Raw genomic sequence first — 8,097 nt, 5'->3', positions numbered from 1 at the left:
TTAACTTTTAATTTTCATGTTTCAAGTTTGTTTAAATCTTGGTCAAACCTAGGATTTGACCAACAAGATTCAAATGAGCATAATAATTCAGAAAAAAACAAAAAAACCAAAGCACATAGTCTTCTTACGTCATATATATAGTAAGCATTCAAGATGATAAACAAGGTCTAGACATATTCAAACCCGACAAATCATGTATCTACTCCTAACCCTAAACTCTGTCTTATGAAGTCAACCGTGAAGAGAAGTGGTATTGGGTTTAAACATTGAGATTTCAAGAACACCCCAAAAGCTTCATTTTTAGAATGACTAAGAAGGATCTAGGCTTACCTTTTCATTTTCATGTCTTAAACTTGTTTAAATCCTGATCAAAACTAGGATTTGAACGAGATTCAAATGGGTATAAAAAATAAAAAAACGCACATAGCCTTTTTATGTCATATAATGCATGAGCTCTCAAGTTGATAAACATGGTCTAGACATATTCAAACTAGAAAAATCATGTATCTACCCTGCTGGCCCTAACCATAAGAAGGATCCAGGCTTACCCTTTTCATTTTCATGTGTTTTAAACTTGCTTAAGTCTTGGTCAAACCTAGGATTTGACCAAGACTCAAATGGGCATAAAAACTCAAACCCGATAAACATTCACCTTTTTCTATATAGTTAGGGTTAGGGTTTATGGTTTATAGAGATCGATGCACATATTTTCATTTCACATTTGTGATGTACAATAATACATAGGTAAGATTCCAAGCATGACCTTTGTTAGAATAACCTTTATAACGTGTTCTCTCACCTTTAGATTCAAATGGGCATAAACATTCAGAAAAAATCAAAAAAATGAAAAACCAAAGCACATAGTCTTCTTATGTCATATAGTAAGAATTGAAGTTGATAAACAAGGTCTAGACATATTCAAACCAGCCAAATCATGTATCTACACCTAACCCTAAACTTTATCTTATGAAGTCAAGCATGAAGAGAAATGGTTTTGGGTTTCAAACATGGAAATTTCAAAAACCTCCCAAAAGCTTCATTTTAGAGTGACTAAGAAGGATACAGGCTTACCTTTTCATTTTCATGTTTTAAGTTTGTTTAAATCTTGGTCAAACCTAGGATTTGACCAACAAGATTCAAATGAGCATAAAAATTCAGAAAAAAATCAAAAAAAATAGAAAAGAAAAACCAAAGCACATAGTATTCTTAAGTCATATATATAGTAAGCATTCAAATTGATAAACAAGTTCTAGACATATTCAAACCCGACAAATCATGTATCTACCCCTAACCCTAAACTCTTTCTTATGAAGCCAACCATATGAAGAGAAGTGGTTTTGGGTTTCAAACATTGAGATTTCAAAAAACCCCCAAAAGCTTCATTTTAGAATGACTAAGAAGGATCCAGGCTTACCTTTTCATTTTCATGTGTTTTAAACTTGCTTAAATCTTGGTCAAACCTAGGATTTGACCAAGATTCAAATGGGCATAAACATTGAGAAAAATCAAAAATTGAAAACCAAAGCACATGAATCTTCATACACACTATAGTCCGTCTTGTGAAGACATTTTGTTTTTTACTACCCTATCACAGGTTTCTTATTTTCCCTGTCAACTAGTACACCTATAAGCACTCAATGCGGAAGGGTTTCATTTTTGAGGTTTTCTTCATTTTCATTTATTTATTTCAAAACCAGGTAAAAATGGTCGACATGATTATCCATGCAAAGGGGTCGAATATTTCTAGGCAGCACATGTGTTTGCCCGTCCAGTGAAACTCGGAGGAAGAGGGATCACACGGAAGGAGACGAAGGGAGAGAAGTGAGTGGGGCCCTCTTATTTATGGTGTCTGACCTTTTTCAGGGTTTGTCAGTGCGCAGGAGGTGCGAGCGAGCGAGCGAGGCCGATAATGAGAGAGATGTTTTTTCTTTTTTTGAGAGAGAGAGGGACAACCGAAGGATCCTGAAGGACTCAGACTTCCAATACGCACCAGAGCACGATTTACAACAAGACACGTAATAAACAGGAAATTTCATCTAAATTCCTAACTTTTACATGGAAGACCCCACGCTGAAAGCAAGAAATGCGATCGGGTCCTTAACAGCCACCGCCCAGATTGATCCTCGTCGCAGCCGGGGACGAACCACTTAGCGCGACCAAATCGCCATGGCCTATTGTGTGTGCACACCATGGCCTCCGAGCTGAGGTAGAAACGCAATGCCAAAACCAGCAGCCAGCGGAGGTGGATAACTGGAGAGAGAGAGAGGGGGGGGGAGTTTTGATGCGTCTTCTCTTGACAAAGAAGATGGGAGTTTGCCTACCGACCGCACATGACTTGTGCTCACTGAAGTGTGGGACCTCACGCATGGGAACCACACGTAAGTGACAGACCTGTTGGTCTAATAACTCGGGTGATCATTATACTGTATTAGTACAAAGTTTCCTATGGATTCAAGGGTAGGAAAGCCAAGTTAACTCATTTACATGACATTATTTTTTCCATGAAGCCAAGTTAACTCATCTATCAATTGGTACATTCTGGTTATATTCGAAATTTTACTTGAAACTTGTTGTTCATGCCATTTTACTACTCGCCTACCACTTTTTCCGCGCGTGAAGGGAGGGGGTGGGCATGATGCTACCCTGAATTTTTGTGACCCCAAAAAACTAGGAAATACGAGAGAGGCATCCAAAGAAACACACTCGTCCCCTCCCCCCCCCCCCCCCCAATTTGAAATCCAGCCAAAGGTGTATCAAAAAAGGCAACCGAAAAGCATGGATTGTTCATCTTTTTCTATATAGTTAGGGTTAGGGTTTATGGTTTATAGAGATGCACATATTTTCATTTCACATTTGTGATGTACAATAATACATAGGTAAGATTCCAAGCATGACCTTTGTTAGAATAACCTTTAACGTGTTCTCTCACCTTTAGATTCAAATGGACATAAACATTCAGAAAAAAATAAAAAAAATGAAAAACCAAAGCACATAGTCTTCTTATGTCATATAGTAAGAATTGAAGTTGATAAACAAGGTCTAGACATATTCAAACCAGTCAAATCATGTATCAACACCTAACCCTAAACCTTATCTTATGAAGTCAAGCATGAAGAGAAATGGTTTTGGGTTTCAAACATGGAAATTTCAAAAACCTCCCAAAAGCTTCATTTTAGAGTGACTAAGAAGGATACAGGCTTACCTTTTCATTTTCATGTTTTAAACTTGTTTAAATCCTGGTCAAAACTAGGATTTGAACGAGATTCAAATGGGTATAAAAAAATAAAAAAATGCACATAGCCTTTTTATGTCATATAATGCATGAGCACTCAAGTTGATAAACATGGTCTAGACATATTCAAACTAGAAAAATCATGTATCTACCCTGGCCCTAACCTTAAACTCTGTATTATGGAGTCAAGCATGAAGAGAAGTGGGGTTTTGGGTTTCAAACATGGAAATTTCAAATTGATGAACAAGTTCTAGGCATATTCAAAACAGAAAAAGCATGTATCTACCCCCTAACCATAAAGTCGGTCGATCTTACGAAGTCTATTGGTTTCAAACATGGAAATTTCAAGAACCTCCCAGAAGCTTCATTTTAGAGTGACTAAAAAAGATCCAAGCTTGCCTTTTCATTTTCATGTTTTAAAATTGTTTAAATCTTGGTCGATCAAACCTACTAGCTAGTATTCAACCAAGATTCAAATGGGCATAAAATTAAAAAAAACAGAAAATGAAAACCAAAGCACATAGCCTTCTTATGTCATATATAGTAAGAATTCAAGTTGATCAACAAGGTCTAGACATATTGAAAACAGAAAAAAGCATGTATCGATCTACCCCTAACCCTTAACTTTGTCTTATGAAGTCAAGCATGAAGAGAAGTGGTTTTGGGTTACAAACATTATATTGAGATTTCAAGATCGAACCCCCCAAAAGCTTCATTTTAGAATGACTAAGAAGGATCCAGGCTTGCCTTTTCATTTTCATGTGTTTTAAACTTGCTAAAATCTTGGTCAAACCTAGGATTTGACCAAGATTCAAATGGGCATAAACATTCAGAAAAAATAAAAAAATGAAAACCAAAGCACATAGCCTTCTTATGTCATATATATATAGTAAGCATTCAAGTTGATCGATATGAACAAGGTCTAGACATATTCAAAACAGAAAAAGCATGTATCTACCCCTGGCCCTTAACTATATATGTCTTATGAAGTCAAGCATGAAGAGAAGTGGTTTTGGGTTTCAAACATGGAAATTTCAAAAACTTCCTGCCAAAAGCTTAATTTTAGAGTGAATAAGAAGGATCCAAGCTTAATTACCTTTTCATTTTCAGGATTTATGCTTGTTTAAATCTTGGTCAAACATAGGATTTGACCAACACACATATAGTCTTCTTATGTCATATAGTAAGCATTCAAGTTGATAAATAAGCATGCATGTCTAGACATATTCAAATTAACCCGACAAATCATGTATCTACCCCTAACACCCTAAACTCTATCTTATGAAGTCAACCATGAAGAGAAGTGGTTTTGGGTTTCAAACATTGAGATTTCAAGAACCCCCCAAAAGCTTCATTCTAGAATGACTAAGAAGGATCCAGGCTTACCTTTTCATTTTATGTTTTAAACTTGTTTAAATATTGGTCAAACCTAGGATTTGACAAGATTCAAATGGGCATAAACATTAATTCAGAAAAAAACAAAAAAATGAAAATACAACACACATATAGTCTTCTTATGTCATATAGTAAGCATTCAAGTTGATAAATAAGCATGCATGTCTAGACATATTCAAATTAACCCGACAAATCATGTATCTACCCCTAACACCCTAAACTCTGTCTTATGAAGTCAACCATGAAGAGAAGTGGTTTTGGGTTTCAAACATGGAAATTTCAAAAACATCCCAAAAGCTTAATTTTAGAGTGACTAAAAAGGATCGAAGCTTACCTTTTCATTTTCATGTTTATGCATGTTTAAATCTTGGTCAAACCTAGAATTTGACCAACAAGATTTAAATGAGCATAAAAATTCAGGAAAAAATCAAAAAAAATAGAAAAGAAAAACCAAAGCACATAGTATTCTTAAGTCATATATATAGTAAGCATTCAAATTGATAAACAAGTACTAGACATATTCAAACCCGACAAATCATGTATCTACCCCTAACCCTAAACTCTTTCTTATGAAGCCAACCATATGAAGAGAAGTGGTTTTGGGTTTCAAACATTGAGATTTCAAAAACCCCCCAAAAGCTTCATTTTAGAATGACTAAGAAGGATCCAGGCTTACCTTTTCATTTTCATGTGTTTTAAACTTGCTTAAATCTTGGTCAAACCTAGGATTTGACCAAGATTCAAATGGGCATAAACATTCAGAAAAAAATAAAAAATTGAAAACCAAAGCACATGAATCTTCATACACACTATAGTCCGTCTTGTGAAGACATTTTATTTTTTACTACCCTATCACATGTTTCTGTATATAGTAAGTAATATGTATCCAAAAATGATTTTTGGGGATTTATAGGACGAAGTTATAACACACCTACATTTCAAATTGGAATTACTTTCAATAAATCAGCATAAAGTCATTTAAATGTGTGAAACTAGCTAGAAAGCACTAAAAAACGTAAAGCGTTGGGAATTTCCACTAATATGTGGCCTTATTTATCTTAAAAATGCAGAGGCGCCATTTTGAGCCATATCTTATGTACCCCATTCACAAAATAAACCTATTTTGTCATCTAGAAATTGATAAATGAGTTTTATATACCGAAAAGTTGAAAAGTCTAGTCAGCAACATTGTTGGTAATGGCAAGATGCACCACCATGCCCAATTTGGGCACATTGTAACAAACTATGCCACAAATATGGCCATAACTATATCATTTGGCTTGCAAACCAGGAATCTTCATACACGATAGTCTGCTTTGTGTGAAGACATTTTGTTTTTCACTACCCTATCACATGTTTATTATTTTCCCTGTCAACTAACACATACAAGCACATTCCATGCGGAAGGGTTTCATTTTTGAGGTTTTCTTCATTTTCATTTATTTATTTCTAAACCAGGTCAAAATGGTCGACATGATTATCCTTGCAAAGGGGTTGAATATTTTAGTACTATCACTGGTTTCTATATATAGTAAGTAATATGTATCTAAAAATGATTTGTGGGGACTTGTAGGACCAAGTTATAACACACCTACAATTCAAATTTGATTTACTTTCAATAAATCAGCATACGGTCATTTAAATGTGCGAAACTAGCTAGAAAGCACTAAAAACCGTAAATTTGGGAATTGACATTAAAATATGGCCTAATTTATTTTAAAAATGTAGATGCGCCATTTTGACCCATATTTTATCTACCCCATGCACAAAATAAACATATTTTATCATCTAGAAAATGAAAAACGATTTTTTATACCGAAAACTTGAAAAGTCTAGTCATCAACAGTGTTAGAAATGGCAAGATGCACCACCATGCCCAATTAGGGAACACTATAACAAAGCTGTCCAGGGAGAATCAAACTTGGTAATATTAACTATGAGATTGAACAAAACGTTATATTTGGTTTACCCTTTGAACCTCCTAACTTACCACAACATTGACTTCTTAATTTTATTTACAAATAGATATTTTAATATCCCATTGTTGTGCAATAATATATGTTTTTATCTCAAATCAATTAGCATTTGATTTTAAAAAACTACCATAATAATTTATGAGAAAGCGTTGAACAAGTTTCAGAATGTAATTTTATACTTGATATGACCAATAATAGACTTAAATTAAATTGGATTTCAAAGTTCAGATTTTATAAGCGAATAGAGTTTCATGTTGCAGACTATGTATTAGCTTGACGGGCACCCCTAGAATAAAGTAGGCCGGTCACTTACGTGTGGTTCCCATGCGTGTAGGTCCTACACATCAGTGAGCACAAGTCACGTGCGGTAGGTAGTTAAACTCCCAGCAATCTTCTTTGTCAAGTAAAGACGCATCGTCAAGACTCTCTCTCTCTCTCTCCCATTTGTCGCTGAAAAAAAAAGAATATTAGACGGGCGCGTAGCTTCGCACCGCAGTCTACGTAACTGAAACCCGTGTGCCGCTCAACATCACTCACCGAAAAAGTGAAGCATTTCTTTTCACCATAAATAACAGCGGCCCCGTGAGGCACTCGCTCTCCCTTTCTCTTTCTCCTTCCGTGTGATCCCTTTTGCACCTTTTATCCTTTGCACGAAACGCCACTTATTGTTATCATTGTTTCACAGTAAACTCAGTTAACCTGTTCTTTTGCACATATCACCAACTCATGTATTTGTTGCACAAAGGTCTAAATCTCTAGCTAAGCTACTTTTCTCTAAGGGCTCCTTTGATTCAAAGGATAGAAAAAGCATAGGAATAGGAAAGTCATAGGATTAAATGGCATGTCTATTTGAATCCCATAGGAAGATGAAGTATGTTTGATTGAAGCATAAAGGAATTTTTCATGAGGTATGAGCTAATGTTTTTTTCCTATAGGAATTACACTACAAGATTTCCATAGGAATTTTTCCTATAGGATATATTCGTATGAATCAAACAACATGTATAGGAAAATTTTCCATAGGAACCAAATCCTACACAATTCCTATGCAAATCCTATGAATCAAAGGAGCCCTAAATCTGATGGCCGGGACCTAGAAGGTAGTGGTAATATCCATTGTCATTGTGTAGTGTGTTTTTAGAACTCTAAAAGAATATGAAAATATTTTAGCAATTGAAATAATATAAATTAACTAATATGGGATATTCATGAAATATATTTTCTACTATCCGGCCAATAGCGAGTGTCATGAAATATATTCATTGTAAACTTAGTGATAATCACTCGAGTTTGATATGAATGGCCTAGCTAGCTATGGGCATCTCCCACTATATATGTTGTCCACACGACCAACCAACAAGCAAAAGGTATTCCATGAGGAAAGTTTCTTATGGGTGACTTTCGTCTCTGCCGCAAAACACGCGCCGAAATTGTTGGCGCATCCCATTTTCAAGCTACCCCAAAACCTGCGGTTTGCCAGTCGGCAGAGGATAT

This window comes from Lolium perenne, chromosome 5 (genome assembly GCF_019359855.2).
Source record: "Lolium perenne isolate Kyuss_39 chromosome 5, Kyuss_2.0, whole genome shotgun sequence".
In the NCBI taxonomy this organism is placed as follows: domain Eukaryota; kingdom Viridiplantae; phylum Streptophyta; class Magnoliopsida; order Poales; family Poaceae; genus Lolium; species Lolium perenne.
The sequence above is the reverse complement of the archived record's forward strand: the minus strand, read 5'-3'. Positions refer to the sequence as shown.